The sequence below is a fragment of the Chiloscyllium punctatum genome, chromosome 37 (genome assembly GCF_047496795.1).
Source record: "Chiloscyllium punctatum isolate Juve2018m chromosome 37, sChiPun1.3, whole genome shotgun sequence".
In the NCBI taxonomy this organism is placed as follows: Eukaryota; Metazoa; Chordata; class Chondrichthyes; order Orectolobiformes; family Hemiscylliidae; genus Chiloscyllium; species Chiloscyllium punctatum.
Window position 1 is genome coordinate 41518055 of NC_092775.1, and position 18102 is coordinate 41536156.

At 40.4% G+C, this 18102-nt stretch overlaps 1 long non-coding RNA gene across 1 annotated transcript in view; it reads left to right on the plus strand.

Moving 5' to 3' along the window:
* Nucleotides 1-17418, plus strand: part of LOC140463039 (uncharacterized) — a 140297-nt gene extending 122879 nt beyond the window's left edge. Inside the window, exons 3-4 of the long non-coding RNA XR_011954583.1 lie at nt 3023-3066; nt 16185-17418. This is a non-coding gene — a long non-coding RNA (uncharacterized lncRNA). The remainder of the gene's footprint in view (nt 1-3022; nt 3067-16184) is intronic.
* Nucleotides 17419-18102: the final 684 nt, after the last annotated feature.

An 18102-nucleotide genomic window follows, 5' to 3' on the forward strand; every position in this document is an offset into this window, starting at 1 on the left:
CATGGCATTGGGATCTGGCATCTGCTAACCCATCATGACCTCCTGGCACTTCTGTGATGCACTTGCAGGCTATTCACAAAACACAGACTCACATTGTGGAGCGCACCAGCAACTATCATAAAAAGCTGCTGCATAAGAACATAAAATATAGGAGCAGAAATTAGGTCATTCAGCCCATCGAGTCTCATTCACCATTCAATTATAGCTGGATAGTTTCTCAACCCCATTCTCCAGCTTTTGCCCTGTAACCCTTGATCCCTTGATATTCAAGAACCTATCTATCTCAGTCTTAAAAATACTCACTGACCTGGCCTCCAAAGCCTTCTGTGGCAATAAATTCCATCGATTCACCACTCTCTGGATAAAGAGGTTTCTCCTTATCTCCATTCTAAAAGGTCTTCTCTTTACTTTCAGGCTATGCCCTCAGGTACTAGTGTCTCCCACCAATGGAAACAACTTCCCAACATCTACACTGTCCAGACCATTCAGTATTATATAAGTATCAATTAGATACCCCTCCATCCTTCTAAACTCCATCAAGTATGAACCCAGAGTCCTCAAGCATTCCTCATACATTAAGCTTTTCATTTCTGGGACCATTCTTGTGAACCTCTTCTAGGGCCAGTACACCCTTCCTGAGATGTGGGGCTCAAAACTGCGCACAATATTCCAAATGTAGTCTGACCAGAGCCTTATAGAGCCTCCGAGGCATATCCCTGCTTTTATATTCAAGTCCTTTCAAAATAAATGCCATCATTGCATTTGTCTTCCTAACTACTGACTCAACCTGCAAGATTACCTTGAGAGAATTCTGGACTAGAACTCCCAAGTCTCTTTACACTTCGGACTTCTGAATTTTCTCTGCATATAGAGAATAGTCTATGCTTCTATTCTTCCTACCAAAATGATCTCACATTTTTCAACATTGTACTTCATCTGCCACTTCTTTGCCCACTCTCCTCACCTGTCTTAAATCCTTCTGCAGCATCCCTACCTCCTCAATGCTACCTGTCCCTCTACATCTCTTTGTATTGTCTGCAAGCTTAGCCAGAATGCCCTCATCAAGATCATTAATGTATAAAGTGGAAAGTTGTGGTCCCAGTACTGAGCCTTGGTGAACACCACTCCTCACCAGCTGCCATTCTGAGAGAGACCCCTTTATCCCCACTCTCTGCATTCTGCCAGATAGACAAGCTTCTATCCAATGTTGCAGGGACACTGCATGTGCGGGCAGGCACCCACCACATAGATTGGTTTAGGGCTGCATCTGAGGGTTGCTTGGTTGCTGTCTCAGTGCTCACTCTCTTAGGACCTGACTGAATGATCGCAGCACCCGTGACTAGCCTTGACTTGCCCCATGTCCATCTCCTCACCTCCAGTGGGCACTGAGAACAGGATACAACTGTCTGAGAGTGTTCAGACAGAATATAACTATGGACAGTGAAGTGTACGGTGTGGTGGTTAAACAGCAATGATCATGAAAGAAGGGAGGAACCATGACAGCTATGTGCCATGGGCATCATGGCCCTGTCGCTGTTGTGCCATAATTTTGCTTGCAAAGGGTAATGCAAATTTATCAACACTTGTCCAGGTGCAGAGCAGGCTTCCAAAGATGGAGTGGGTGCAAGGGTTGCTGGAGTTCCAGTGGATGTATGCTGAGTAATGAGTTATTCTGGGGATGGTGCATAAGATAGGGTCAGAATAGAAAACTTAGGGGCAGGGTAGATAACGTGGCAAGTTTGGCAAAGTATGGCAAGAGATCTCATTAGGCCTTGTGCATAAAACACTCCAAAAAACTTGACACAATGCAGACTTAACTAAAAAAGATAGATGCAGTGCATGGAGGTATTCACATTGATATTTAAGGCATTGTCCAACTCAGAACTTAAAATTGCAAAGGAATTAAGGACACTGCAAAAATTTTATTTTTGAAATGACCAAGATTTTCTTTTAAATTATATTCAGAAATTCTGTGCTGTGTTTGCATCCTATTAATTCTTCCATTTAGCTATAAGAATAGAAATAAATTATATCAGAAGTAAAGTTGTAAGAGTTGCAGGATTCTATTCACAGCAATCTTAAATCTTCAAATCCTCCTCACTTTTCCTCAGTCAGTAGTTCATTATAAGTTGACCCATTGTATGGCCTTTAGAATTATTTTATTTAATAGTAGGATTTAAGAGAGTATTTGTTTCTTTGGATTAGTATCAATGGTTTAAGCTCTATTTGTTAAAACAGGATATTCTAAGCAGTTTGTGTAAGCTTTTCTGTTTTAAAACATTGTGAGGTTCATCATTTGTTTTGACCCTTGAATTACAGGAAAACAAATTGATGACTCAGTCAATGAGTTGTTATGCTAAATGGGTTTCATTTATTTAAAAAGACAACTGCAAATTTATCATAGGCACAGATTTAAAATTATCATGGAGAATTATTGCATATTTATCTGGTCAATTGTCTTTAATGTTAAAATTCACTTGTTGGAAGAAAGCTCAATTCATCAGGGCTTTTGTTTACTATTAGATTTATTGAATCATTGGTAATTGAAGTTTTGCAGAGAACTTTTGTTAAAAGAAAAGCAAATATCTCCTGGTTAATTCCCATAAATGCCAGGCAGCTCCTTGGTAACCTGTAAATACTGACAACTTTATCAATCTATGAATACTGACAGAATTGTATAGACATGGAAGTAACACTAGCTGTTTACAAAACAGGTTATAACTTAAAGAGAATAAAGAGATAATAAATATATTTCTCACAAGTAAACAATCCAAACTGTTATAATTGCTTTTAATTACTATCATAATTTCCTATTGCTTCATGATACTGCAATTGATCATACCTGCATTTGAGTGCAATCCAAATAAAACATGCACTTCAGTCTGCTGCAATACAACACAATGTAAGGACTCCACCCATTGAAATGATACCACTTTGAAAATAGCTGACGGATTGATTGTCAAATGCTAACTATTCTACATTTTCTTACAGACTACTAACAACTATGATCCATGTGTTGCAGGCTGACCCAAGAATATGGTGCTCAGTTTGTCCTAACTTGTGTCTGTAAGTATATTCAGAGTTTATCTTTACTTCCAAACACACTCATGTATCCACTAAGATTATAATCATGGAAAATTAGTCTAAATAGTCCCATCTAGTAAGTTAGACTGTTCAGGAAATTTTGAATTTCAGTTTCATCCTGAACCGTGATTAAATGGTATCCAGACATAAATGCCAAACTGTCAGCTAGTCTGTCGATAGATCATCAAAACATACTCCTGAGAGTTGAATCTTTACAAAAATTGGCAAAATGTCAATTTTAGCAAGTTTCATGGAAGTTTCTCTCCGTGATGCCTAGAGAGTTTTCTTGTGCTATCATCCCAAATTCGCCCAAGTACCTATGTAACTTGCCACTATAATGTTCCACTTCTTCTTCTCCCACTTTCCAGAGGCAGACATTGTCACTACTGTCTGGAATCCTGGCATCGACACCATCTTTTAAGACCAGCCATGCCACCAGTCAGCATTGGCAGTCCATTGTTGTTCTTCATCGTGCGCTTAGTTGGACAGCAATCACAAACCAATGTCTCTCAGGACACAAAACTGGCACAGTTGACCCTTCCTTGCACATGCAAATGCACATTTGTACACCCATCACTGTTTCAGCACTGAGCCACATAGCTTGTCTGTCCTAAATTCCATCCGAGTTTACAAGCCTGTCTAAGTCCATGCTACCCTTCCCCCAATGCCCAGTGTCACCCAGGATCTTATCATCATTTAATATTGGACCACCATCACTTAATCATAAAACCCCTGCAATGCAGAAGTAGCCATTCAGCCCATTGAGTTGGCACTGACTCACTGAAGAGCATCTCACCTGGACCCATCCTTCGCCTTATCCCCAAAACCCACATTTACCATGGCTAATCTACCTATCCTGCCCATCACTGGACACCTGGGGCAATTTCTCATGACTGATTCACCTAACTTGCACATATTTGGACTGAGAGGAAACTGGAACACTTGGCAGAAACCCATGGAGACACAAAGAAAATGTGCAAACTCCAAACAGACAGTCAACTGAGACTGGAATCGAACCCGGATTCCTGGTGCTGTGAGGTAGCATTGCCAACCACATGCTGGAAAACCTTCAAAGCATTCACTCCTATACAGCAACATTATGGTGAACAAAAAAACTAACAGAAGCTGAATTTGTCTCTCAAAACAGAAGCGGAATTTTGAGCAACAACAAATTCACAGTCAATGAATGATCTCTGTACACAGCTCTCATTTACTGGAACTGGGTGTCAAATAGGTCCTGTCTGGTTTGTAGCACTCAATGCTGCTGCACTCTGTCATGCAGAAGGTGATGTTCCTCCTGCTCAATGTCCTCAGCTCCTCCCTTAGAAGATAGCTCCCATTCTCCCAACTCTTCAGCATCCATCACATCCCTGCTTTGCCTGCTCCAGTTGTGCAGAGCAAGGTGCACTAGAATTATGTGGTACACTCTGTCAGGACTATACTGTAAAGTCCCCAAACCTGAACCAAACAACAGAACCTCACCTTCAGGGGGCCTGTTGTCTGCTCCACCATGGCAAAGGTGAAATAATGAGATGTACTGGCCTCAGTCAGGGGATTCATAATTGAGTCATCAGCTGTGGTTGCAGAGGGTAAACCTTGCCTCACAGTATCCATCCTTGTAAGGCATTATCCCCAAAATGAAGCAGGAATAGGAGAGTTCTCCGAACCCCAGCCATACAGTTTAGTCATATTCACTACTGTGATCCATAATCTTTTTGTGTAGGTCATGGAAGTGATGACCATCAATAACTCCTCCCCACAATACTCCAAGTCCTCTCATGCCCTGTTGTCTCCCTTTCAATATTTCAAAACTCCCCCATCATCATCCATGTTCCCTCTGCATCTCGGGTTGCTGGCTTTAACCACCAGCATTGAGTTCCCCAATTTCCCCAACTCAGCAATGTCACCTGATAACCCCTTGACTTTCATTTCACTGGTTGAAGGGCTGACTGTGGCCCATTCTCCTGACAGACTTGGATGGATGTCCTACTGATGACTGACCAGACACCTGACTGATCTATGTGCAGCTCCCAACTGAATTATTGTGACTTGTCTAATGGTGGCCTTCTTTGACTTGTCTTGGATTACTTCCTTTATATTTTGAGGTATGGTCACTTTGTTGAAGCCCATACTGTGTTTTTGCCATATATATTGCTCTTGCATTATGTAGATGTGAGATTGATATAGCACAGTGTTGTATAGCAACATGTCCACCCCACTTGACTGATGATTACTTCTTGAATTGCCTGGCTTTGTGTTTGCACTAAGCAGCACAGGAACACAGATGTACTGTGAGCTTTGAACGTGTGGCTAAGGGAGGAAAGGTATGGCAGGAATCCTCTGAGCATCAAAGTAGAGAACTAAGTGAGCAAATAAGCAGTCCTGAGGTGCACTATAGTCAAACCTGTGAGCTGGGCAGTTGTCCATACAGCAGTATTCCAATGAAAGGTTCCAGCGTGCTACAAAGTGCAGCATTACAATGTAGAACCATACAGTAAGTGGCTTGAAGACATGCCAAGATGATGTGGTGAGGCTAGTACATGTCAGATGCAAAGGTCTATGGACAGAGTGCATGTTGTTGCCGCTTATGGAGTGTGCTCGAAGATGTTGGTGTCAGCTGTCCCAGCAGGAAGAATGGATCAGCAAAAGGCAAGTTGGGGTCACCAGGAAATGGTTTTGACTTTCGTCTTGACTTTTCATTTCGACTTTTGTCATCATCTAATTTCTATCCACTGGGTGGGAGAATGTCAGTCAGGTGAAATTAGCTAATGAGAGATATTAATGCAGAATAGTGCATGCAGATGAACCTCTCACAGCTCATTCGTAAGGTTGTCGTCATGCCATCCAACACTTGATTGTAAAAAGGCATTTATTTTTCTCTCTGTCAAGCAGCTTCTCGCTGGCCATCACATGTGACTTTTTCCAACTTTTTAACCCAAGGCCACTTCATTCATGAACTGGGAGTATGTTCCTGAGTTATATTTCTGTCTGTGCAATATTGCATGTCCAAGACCAATTTGCATAAATGTAAATTATAATTATATTTCAGGTATGATCTGGTATTAATTAAATTGTCATGTGTTTCATGGCATTGGCTTAATTTTGCAACATCCAGCATCAAATATAAGAACTGAACACATACTGCAATTACAGTACTTTGATGTTGTGTTTACAATCTGAATTTTGAAACCAAATAAAACTTTTCAGTTATTAATGCTTATTGAATATTTCGTTTGAAACTTACACAAACTTTTGATACAACGCTTTAATTAAGGGAACTGTTTTTCTACTTTTACACAGGACGGACATAACATCCAGTTTCTTTGAAACTATGCAGAGATAATTCTACAAGACAGTCTGAACTGAGTAAAACGAAGTTCAAATTGATTACAAGGGATCTAGTAGCTCATACATTTTATATAAAGCCTATAGTGCCCCTTAGTGGAATGGTTCAGAAACTGTTCAGAACTAGGCAATTTTATACAATTTGCTTTTTTAGAATTGAGCTGTCTTGCAACTAACTTGAAATGAAAGGAGTTGACTGTGCATTACAGTAAAGGAGATGAAAGCAGGTAAAAATCAGGCATGATCTATGGAGAGAAAGAGGAGAAACTGGGAGTGATACTTTGGTCAAAGAACCAAAGGAAGTAAAGTGCTAGCATTAAGAGTGAGTCTGAAGGGAGAGTATTGTGGGGGTCATTAGTGCTGCTTGCTTATTAAAATGACCATAATGTTGTCCTGATCAGGGTCTGTAATACTGCCTGCCAGAATGCCTAGCAGGGGATTTAGAATCCTAGAATCCCTACAATGTGTAAATTGGTCATTTGGCCCACAAAGTCCACACTGAACAGTGTCCCACCAGACCCATTCCCCTACCCTTTACTCTACATTTCCCCTGACTAATGGACTGACCTACACATCCCTGAAGACTATGGGAAATGTAACTTGGCCAATTCACCTAACCTGCACAACTTTGGATTGTGGGAGGAAGCCAGAGCACCCAGAGGAAATCTACGCAGACACGAGGAGAATGTGCAAACTCCACACAGACAGCCAGCCAAGGCTGGAATTGAACCTAGGTCCCTTCTACTGTGAGGCAGCAGTGCTAACCACTGAGCCACCAAATTGCCCAGGTGCAGACCATCCAGTTTGTACTGGTCCTATCTCTCCCCTAGAATCAGTTCCAATGTACCAGGAATTTGAATCCCTCCCTCTTGCACCACCCTTGGAGCCACGTATACACCTTAGCTATCCTGCAACTCCTACTCAGATTAGCATGTGGCAGTGGTAGCAATCCCGGAATTATTGCTTTTTGAGGTACTACTTTTTAGTTTAACTCCTAATTTCCTAAATTCAGCTTGTAGGACCTCATTCCATTCTTCCCCTTAGATTACTGGTGCCTATTTGCACCAACACAGTTGGCTGTTCCCCGTGTCCCTCCAGAATGTCCTACAGCCACTCGGAGACATACTTGACCCTTGTACCAGAGAGGCAGTGTACCATCTTGCATACTCATTTGCAGCCAGAGAAACACCTATCTATTCCCCTTACAACTGAATCCTCTATCACTCGGCTTGCCACTCTGTTTCCTGCCCTCCTGTGCAGCATGCCACAAACCTGGCTGCTGCTGCCTTCCCCTGGTGAGCCAACTCTCCCAACAGTATCCAAAATGATATCCTTTTTTGGAGGGAGATGACCGCACATGACTCCGTGTCCATTTTATGTGAGAGATTGCAAAGCATTAGAAATGCATGATAATGATGACATTTTTGAATTCCTTTAACACAATCACATTGATCACAAGTATGATATTTTGGTAGCAATGAGTATTATAGTTATTATTTAAACCTCAAAGAATTGCTAAAATTCCACAAGACTATAAGACATAGGCCTATGGTTGATCTGATAACAACCTAAATTCCAATTTCCTACCTTTTTTCCCAGAATCCTCAGTTCCCTGACTAATTAAAAGCCTATCTCGGCCTCAAATATTTAATGACCAATCTCTACAACCTGATATGGGGAATATTTCACAAATTCACTACTCTCAGAAGAAATTTCTCCTCCTATCTGTCTTATATGTACGACCCTTTACACTAAGATCATGCTCTAATGTCCTAGATTTCAGCAGGTTGCACTGATAGCACATCACTCATCAAGACAGTCTGCCACCTTTAAGTCTGCTGCACTTGGAGGAAGAGGGGCTGCTTTTTGCTACCTGCATTGACACTCAACAAGTAGGAACTGGACAAATGGAGCACCAGAGCAAAGAGAGAGTTCATTGGATCATGGATCCAATGCCAGACCCTTATTGCTGGAGGTTGATGGAACGACAGAAGTCATGTTTCCACAGGACCAAGAAGCTCTTAAAACAAACTGGCAAAGGGGAATGTGAGCAGATGGTCAGAAGGTCAATGCCTGGAGTCATGTCTTGAGATCTGGCAGTGGTCCCACAAGAATTTCAATGGCCGTTAAAGTTGTCAAGGCCAGTGAATGCCCCTTCAAAGAATCTATCCTACTTACATCAGGGAATGTTGTTTCCATTAGTGTGCTTCGAGAGCACACAGAAATGTTTTATATTTTCTCAGTTCTCTGGCTGTTGGGTGTCTACACTCTTCATGTCCATTCCATTTTACAAGGCTGCCATAATCTTAATCCCTAGCATTCCTAATTCATCCTATCCTATTGAAGGCTCTCTATTCTATTCAGTACTGTAACACTTTACTTACAATTAGAAATTAATGTGTTGCCGAATAGAACTCTCCAGTACAGTGTCTTTTTCTTACTCCATTAGGTTTCGCTCTATGCTCACTATTGCTGTTCCCTACTTTGCTGATGTCAGAGAAACATTATTTGTTACACCATTGTTTGCATATCCATATCCAGCTGACTACTCTCTGGGTGAAAACACTTCTTCAGATCTCAGTTCTAAATAGCCTACCACGTATTATTAAACTGACCCATGGTTCTGGCCCCCCTGGTCTTCGGGAACATTCTTCCTTTGTCCAGTCCTGTTCGAATTCTATAGGTTTCTGTGAGTTCCCCCACTCATTCTTTTAAACTCCAATGAGTATTTTGCTAACTGAGCTGATCTGTCTTCATAAATCACTCCTGTCTTCCCAGGATTCAGTTTGGTAAAACTTCGTTGCATTCTCTTCATAGCCAGAACATCCTTCCTCGGATAAGAAGACCAAATCTGCACACAATCATTAAGTAAAACAAAGAACTGCAGACATTGGAGACCTTAAACACACAAAAATTGAACGTGCTGGAGTAACAGGTCTGGTGGCATCAGTGAGAGAAAACAAAGTTAATGATTTCAATCCAGTGACCCTTCTTCAGTTTGTTTGGTTCAGTTCTGAAGAAGGATCACTGGGATCTGAAACATTACATGCTCTCTCCACAGATGGTCAGACTTGCTGAGTTTCTCCAGCAGTTTGTTTATGTATGTTGCAGTAGTAATTATTCTTGGTCTCACTTCCAGGCTCGAGGGAGATCAATGCCTTCCAATTTCTCCTGAAGGTATAGCCTTTAAATGAGTTGAGTTCATTTGTTTCCTGAAGAACTTTGCCCTGCTTGTCTATTTCTTATTTAGACTTTCTGACCTAGCGCCAATGTCAGCAGTGTTTTACCTTGTGCTTCAGCATAGCTTCATCAAAGAGAAACCATTTGTTACTATTTATTAGAACTCTTTGAAGGAGTAACATGCACCATGGATGAAGGGGAACCTGTGGATACGCCATACTTGGATTTCCAGAAGACCCTTAAAATGACACATCAAAGGGTATTGTGGAAAACAAAAGCACATGGTGTCGGTGGCAATATCATAGCATCACTGGCAGATAGGAACCAAGGAGTAATTTGGTCCTTATCTGATTGGCGGTTCTGACAAGTAGAGTACTGTAGGGACCTGTGAGGAGCCTCAACATTTTGCAATTTACTTCAATGGCTTAGATTAGAGCAATGAAGACATGGTAGCTAAATGAAGCCAAAGTAGGGAGGAAAGTATTTTGTGAAGAAGACATAAGGAAGTTGCAGACAAGTGTAGATAAGATAGGCTGAGTGAGTGGATATAAATCTGGTGACTTGACAGGAAGGATAAAAAAGCAGAGTATTACTTAAATGGAAAATGACTGTAGAATTAGGAGGTGTGGAGTGAGTTAGGTATTCTGAAGCATGAGTCACATGCAGGTACACATATGATCAAAAAGATCTAATGGGATGCTCTCCTATATTGTGAGAGATTTGAACATAAAAGTGAGGGTGTTATGCTTTAATTAACATGACATTGGTGAGCACATATCTCAAATGCTCTGTGTAATTTTGCTTTTATTTGAGAAAGATGTAAATTAGTTGAAGGCCATTCAGACAATGTTCCTCAATTGACACCTGGAATGAGTGGGTTGCCATGTAGGGATAGCCTGGACTTTTTGGCTTTGTTTCCAGTGGAGTTTAAAAGCATGAAGAGTGACTTGATTAAAGATCCTTGACAAAGCGAATGTGGAAAGTATCTTTCCTCTTGAGGGTGAGTCTGGAACTAGGAAGGCACTGTTTTACTTCGGTCGAGACCTGTAAGATTTTGTTCTGTGATTCCACTATTGCCACTGCACCAATTGCCTTACAGTTGCCTTCCAGATAACACCCAGCTGGCAGCATTCTGGGATGACTATCTGAAGCTGGACCAGTGCAGTGCTGCTTGACTGCATCCTGCAGGATCGTCTGCAGCCTCACTAGTGACGTATGTAGCCTTTCACCAGACAGGTGACAGCTACTAGAGTAGCACTGTACAGGACCGGCAATCACCTCCACAAGACAGGCACGAGGGAAGGCATAATGGTGACTAGATTACTTTTGCTTGTATCATTAGATGACAAATGTTAGACCATTTGGTGCTTCAAGCCTGCTTCACAATTTGATATGATCATGGCTAATCTGTTTGTGTTCCAAAATATATATTTTGTTTTGCCACCAAAAATCCTTGATTCCCCAACCTAACAAGAATTTATTCACCTCGGTCTTAAAATATTTAATGACTACGGGATCTTGATCAGATGGGCCAATGGGATGAGAAGTGGCAAATGGAGCTTAATTTGGATAAATGCGAGGGGCTGCCTTTTGGGAAACCAAATCTTAGCAGGACTTATCCACTTAATGGTAAGGTCTGAGGGAGTGTTGCTGAGCAAAGAGACCTTGGAGTACAGGTTCATAGCTCCTTGAAAGTGGAGTCACAGGAAGATAGGATAGTGAAGAAGGCACTTTGTATGCTTTCCTTTATTGGTCAGAGTATTTAGTACAGGAGTTGGAAGGTCATGTTGTGATTGTACAGGACATTGGTTAAGCCACTTTTGGAATATTGCGTGCAATTCTGGTCTCCTTCCTATCGTAAAGATGCTGTGAAGCTTGAAAGGGTTCAGAAAAGATTTACAAGGATGTTGCCAGGGTTGGAGGATTTGAGCTATAGGGAGAGATTGAATAGGCTGTGGCTGTTTTCCCTGGAGCATTAGAACCATTTAAGAAGGGTGGTAAAGACAAGCCAGGGAACGAAAGATCAGTGAGCCTGACCTTGGTGGTGGGCAAGTTGTTGGAGAGAATCCTGAGGGACAGGATGTACGTGTATTTGGAAAGGCAAGGATTGATTAGGGATAGTCAACATAGCTTTGTGCGTGGGAAATCAAGTTTCACAAACTTGATTGAGTTTTTTGAAAAAGTAACAAAGATGATTGATGAGGGCAGAGCGGCAGATGTGATCTATATGGACTTCAGTAAGGTGTTCAGCGAGGTTCCCCATGGGAGACTTATTAGCAAGGTTAGATCTCATGGAATATAGGGAGAACTAGCCATTTGGATATAGAACTGGCTCAAAAGTAGAAGACAGAGGGTGGTGGTGGAGGGTTGTTTTTCATACTGGAGGCCTGTGACCAGTGGAGTGCCACAAGGATTGGTGCTGGATGCAAGCATGAGAGGTACAGTTAGTAAGTTTGCAGATGACACCAAAATTGGAGGTGTAGTGGACAGCGAAGAGGGTTACCTCCGATTACAACAGGATCTGGACCAGATGGGCCAATGGGCTGAGAAGAGGCAGATGAAGTTTAATTCAGATAAATGCGAGGTGCTGCATTTAGGGAAAGCAAATCTTAGCAGGACTTATACACTTAATGGTAAGGTCCTAGGGAGTGTTGCTGAACAAAGAGACCTTGGAGTGCAGGTTCATAGCTCCTTGAAAGTGGAGTCGCAGGTAGATAGGATAGTGAAGAAGGCGTTTGGTATGCTTTCCTTTATTGGTCAGAGTATTGAGTAGAGGAGTTGTGAGGTCATGTTGCAGCTGTACAGGACATTGGTTAGGCCACTGTTGGAATGTTGTGTGCAATTCTGGTCTCCTTCGTATCAGAAAGATGTCGTGAAACTTGAAAGGGTTCAAAAAAGATTTGAAAGGATGTTGCCAGGGTTGGAGGATTTAGGCTATAGGGAGAACAGGCTAGGGCTATTTTCCCTGGAGCATCGGAGGCTGAGGTGTGACCTTATAGAGGTTTTACAAAATTATGAGGGACATGGATCGGGTAAATAGGCAAAATCATTTCCCTGGGGTTTGGGAGTCCAGAACTAGAGGGCATAGGTTTAGGGTGAGAGGGGAAAGATATAAAAGAGACCTAAGGGGCAATTTTTTCACACAGAGGGTGGTACGTATACAGAATGAGCTGCCAGAGGAAGTGCTGGAGGCTGGTACAATTGCAACATTTAAGAGGCATTTGGATGGGTATATGAATAGGAAGGGTTTGGAGGGATATGGGCCAGGTGCTGGCAGGTGGGACTAGATTGGGTTGGGATATCTGGTCGCCATGGACGGGTTGGACCGAAGGGTCTGTTTCCATGCTGTACATCTCTATGACTCTATAAGCTGAGGGGTAACCTTATAGAGGTTTATAAAAATCATGAGGGCCATGGATAGGATAAATAGACAAAGTTTTTTGCCTTGGGGTTGGGGAGTCCAGAACTAGAGGATGTAGGCTTAGGGTGAGAGGGAAAAGAGATAAAGGAGACCTAAGGGGCAACGTTTTCATGCAGAGGGCGATACGTGTATGGAATGAGCTGCCAGAGAAAGTGATTGTGGCTAGTACAATTGCAAAATTTCAAAGGCATCTGAATGGGCCTAGATTGGGTTGGGCAACGAAGAGTTTGTTTCCATGCTGTACATCTCTATGACTCTATGTCCTAACTTCTATTGCCTTTTGAGGTAGCATTCCAAAGACATACACAGCCCTCTGAGAGAAGAAAATCTCCTCACCTCTGTCTTAAAAGATGTGACCTGTAATTTTTTTTTTGATAAATGTGATGGCAAGGTTTTGTTGGTTATGTTTATTGCAGAATTCTTGCGGAATTGCACAAAGAAGAAAATTAACAATGATTCCGTTTATTTGATTTGTATTCACTAAACAATTTCTGTGTATTTAGATAATATATAATTATAACATGCATTGATACTATGCAAGGTATTTCATCATCTTCAACCACTTTAATTTTTATGTGCATTTTCTAGATACTTTGCTCCATAGTTGTACTGTTCACAGAAACTATGACAGGAAGTATTACTTGTCACCATTAGGTGGAGACTTCAACACTAACTTTAAAATGTCAATTAATTTTGAGCTTAATTCTCAGTTTCGAGACAGTCTGGATTAAGATTCCATCTTCATCAAAGTGCTGCTTACATCTTCTATCATTCTTCTTTTAATCTTTTCCCATCATCTTCCCATCGTTCTTAAAAGCACATTATTTCTTAGTTTAATATGTTAGTTTTTATAGAAGAATGCTCGTATCTGTGATCTAAGAAATTCTTTCTAATCAATCTATTCAAACATCATAAGACACTCCTGTGGTAGGTGGGATGTAAACCCAAACCTTTTGGCCCTGAGGTAGGGATACTACCACAGCTCCACAGGAGGTCCAGTTCATATTTGTGATCTATTTTAATAGTATTTAATAATGCGGTGAGGGGTCTTTTAACTTCAGGCAAAATGAGCAGAACATCAGATGTGTGCCCATGATGTGTGCCCATTTGGGCTAGAATCAGGGCATGCAAAATGTTTTCAAGGTTGGTCTTCATTTAAATTTAACTAATGAGCCGTGGACACTAGATTGCCATTTTACTATAGCTGATGTATGTAGTCAAGCCTAAGTTCGTGTTAGGGAGGGAGCTGTAGAGAGTTGATCGTGATATGGAACAGGCTAGCAATAGACTGGAAGATATTTTGTAGGACAAAGAAGCATATGAATACTCAGGTTGCTCAAATCTGAATCAGAAATATTAGCTGAAGGGTCAGATGCTTCTATTTTTATTTTGAAGCCTCAACAGTTGGTTGGATTTTCCAAGTCCTCTTCTACCAAGTGATTACAAAGCCCAGTGGGAAGAAATAAAACAGCATAGTTGAATTAATGTGTGACAACATTGAGACAGCTAAAAAATAGTAATGCAATAGCTAAGGAATCAGTGGCAGTATGAAGGAATGAAAGCAAAAGCTGCAATAATTTAGGAAATGTTATATGTCACTGGGCTAATAGTCCAGAGAGTAGGCCAATTTTCTGAGGATATAGGTTCAAATCCCACCATGGTAGCTGATGGAATTTAAATTTAAATTCAAATTAATAAAAGTATGGAATTGATAACTAATCTCTATAATGGTGACCATACGTCTATTATTGATTTTTTTTTTCAAAAACCCATCTTGATCTACTAATATCCTTTAGGGAAGGAAATCTATTATTTGTCATGACTGGCCAACATGTGACCCCAATCCCGCAGCAATGTGGTTGACTGAACATTTCTCTGAAAAGGCCTAGCTCGTCATTCAGTTGTATGGAAACTGTTACAGATACCAGATGGATTACAGTGGTCCACAAAGGAGGCTCATCACCACTTTCCGAGGGGCAATTAGAAATCAACCACAAAAGCTAGCCCAACCAGCATCATCCATATCTAATGAAAAAATAAAAATCTTTAATGTTAAATCACCTTAGATTAAGCAGCTAATTATCTAAAATAATATCTGTAAAACTCAAGTGCAAAGAAATAACTATCATCCATGGGTAAGTAAATAATTAAGTCAAAATTTACATTTTTATTACATAGGCTCAGTAATCAAACTAACAGAAGTAAATGTAATCCAACTGTTATAATAATTTAGTATGTAACAGTAATTATATTAATTATTAGTAATTAATTAAAGTCAAGTATTTTAAACTAAATTAGAAATATATTATTTCTATGCATTATCAAATTATAAATAGATAACCAACTATCATACAAAAGTACATATTATAGATAATAAAGCAAAGACATCATGAATTCTGTTACGCTCTCTACCCTGACAAAATAGTCTGCCTCTGTTCATGCAATGTTCTTAACCCTGTGACCAGGGAATACAGTAAGTGCTCACTTAAAGTGACAGTTGTGTTCCTAAAAGTCGCGACATTAAGCGAAATGCCTTTAAGTGAATCATAGCTTCTCATAGAAATCGATTTCAAAACCAGAGTTATCTTCCTTCTAACATTTCTTTTTCACACAAAAACAATATACAGGTTTGAAATTCTGTACCATATATAAGCAGCACTGTGCACTCTTAGCTGAAACATTAAAGAAATACTGTATTGTGCAGGAAATTTTTGAAATTTGAATGATGGATTTAATAATAGGCATTACTGATGATTCAGTGGGCAGTATTTATTACTGATTCTGGATTAGTGGTGCTGGAAGAGCACAGCAGTTCAGGCAGCATCCAAATAGTGGATTTCGAAGCTATTTGGATGCTGCCTGAACTGCTGTGCTCTTCCAGCACCACTAATCCAGAATCTGGTTTCCAGCATCTGCAGTCATTGTTTTTACCTCAGTATTTATACTGAGGCAACTTACCTGAAATACAAGGTGGGTCGTATTTATGATGCCATACATTGGAAATCATAGCACAATGAATACTCTAATACCAACAATTAATATTACAGTTCAATTTCAATGGGCAGAATCAGGGAAGAGTGAAGAAATTGATTTTTTAATGATGCTTTAGTCTCTTTTTCTGGGGTTTTTTTCTGCTCTGTTCTGTGTCTGCTAGAAATTTAGGAGTGAGAAAACAAAGAGGCTCTAATCTCCCCAGCGACAGTTGCTGGTCCTTGGACCCATGGGGCCAGGTCCTGAAACCAAGAGGCCATGACCATAGGAGTACAATGTCCACCCAGCCACAGCCTCCTCTGCTCCATTCCTCCTCTCCACCAATTACTGCACATCCTCTGTTATCAAATGATGAGGCAACACAAGTTCAAGAACATTTTTATCATTCATTCTTCGAAGAAGAATTATCAGTACCAGCAACAGAGATAATGCTGCATAGATAGAAATTGTCTAGGAACATGACTGTGGATATAAAAAATTCTAGTTCACCATAAAGACATCCATGGAGGAGGACATGAAAGCACCTACCTACTCATTAAGTTGAAGTAAACCACTTACATATTTGAACTTATACAAGTATCGACAAATTGAGAATGAAAACTTGCCTGGACAAAATAAAAATGAGTTGCATACAATTCCATGTAAGACAAACTATGTTTATGATTCACAAAGATTCAGTTAAGAAGAAATTGCCTGACTCTGAAAACTAAGATGCTGCAAAAGAAAAAGCTTTGTTTTTATGGAGCCACCACCTTCCACAATGGACATTCATTCGATTAAAGATCTCCTAAATGAAGTTATGGGCCAACTACCTGAGTTACCAGGAAAAAGTTATTTTGTGAATGAAATTCCAGAGATTAAGTGTCCTCCAAATAAAGTGATGGATCAACTATCAGCTTAGAAGGAAAGTACATCTTCCATGAAGGATATCGAAGAGATAAAAGTTCCTCCTGCAGAGAGGTGATTTATTGATTGATCAAGGTCAAGATCAGAATCAAGATAAACCGTCTTCAGATCAAAGGTCCACCAATTTCCCAAGTCCAGAGAGACTACATTCTGGAAGATCATGCAACCTCCAGAGTTCAGAGACTTGGCAGGTGGGGGGAAAGGAGCAGTGAAGAGAAAGAGAGAGTCAAGCTAGTGGTAAATGTAAACAAATGTATATATCCAAATGTACAAATGTTAAGAATGTAACAAAAAGCTTGAGGGAGATGTCATAGAAGGTAATGATCCTGAAAGGGCTATCTTTGGAGACTGCATTGGGTTCCACCCTATCTGATGATGTCATACAGTTTTTGTAGGAAAAAAGTGTCTAGCTCAAGATCCAAATGGAGACAGCTGTATCATTATTGTCACTGGATATTATTAGTTATTCTATCTAACTAACCAATGCAACTTCTGCCTATTGTTATCATGCAATAAACTATATTCTGTTAAAATAAGTGTCTCTTATTGAGATTCATTAGTCATTGATCCTGTACCACTTTGGCCAAATAGGTCCTTAGACTTAGTGTAGAAATCACTTCTGTTGTTACATCTGCACTCAGGTGTCTATTGAGAGAGCGTTTGCAGCATCCACTAAGACAGTGGAGATCTTTAGGGACTGTAAGGCAATGCTGGGGCTGGAGTGTCACCCTGTATGACCCCATGCTTTGATTTAATTTTGGTAAGTTTCCATTGCAATCCTGTAAATTTCCATTGATAATTTGGTTTTGTTTTTCTTAACAGTGCCCCACCAGAGACTGTCCAACATTTTGGAGTTTTGTTTAAAAGAGTAGAAAGGGGGATTGATAGCAAACATTCTAACCCAACCATTAGCTGGTAGTGGTTGGTTCTAGAACACATATAACAGAAAAGCTGTACCTTTCCATTTTTTAACTCACTTGTTGAAGCATAGTTTGTGCACTGAGATATTCTGTAAATATCATTTGTTCAGAATATGTAGATCTGAGTTCATTGTTTAGTATTAAAAATATCCAAACAGGTGTCAGGTTTTTGAGACAAACAAGGACATTCACATAAAAACTAAAATATTAAAAGACACATTGGATTTAGGTAATTATGCCATTGCAAATAACGTA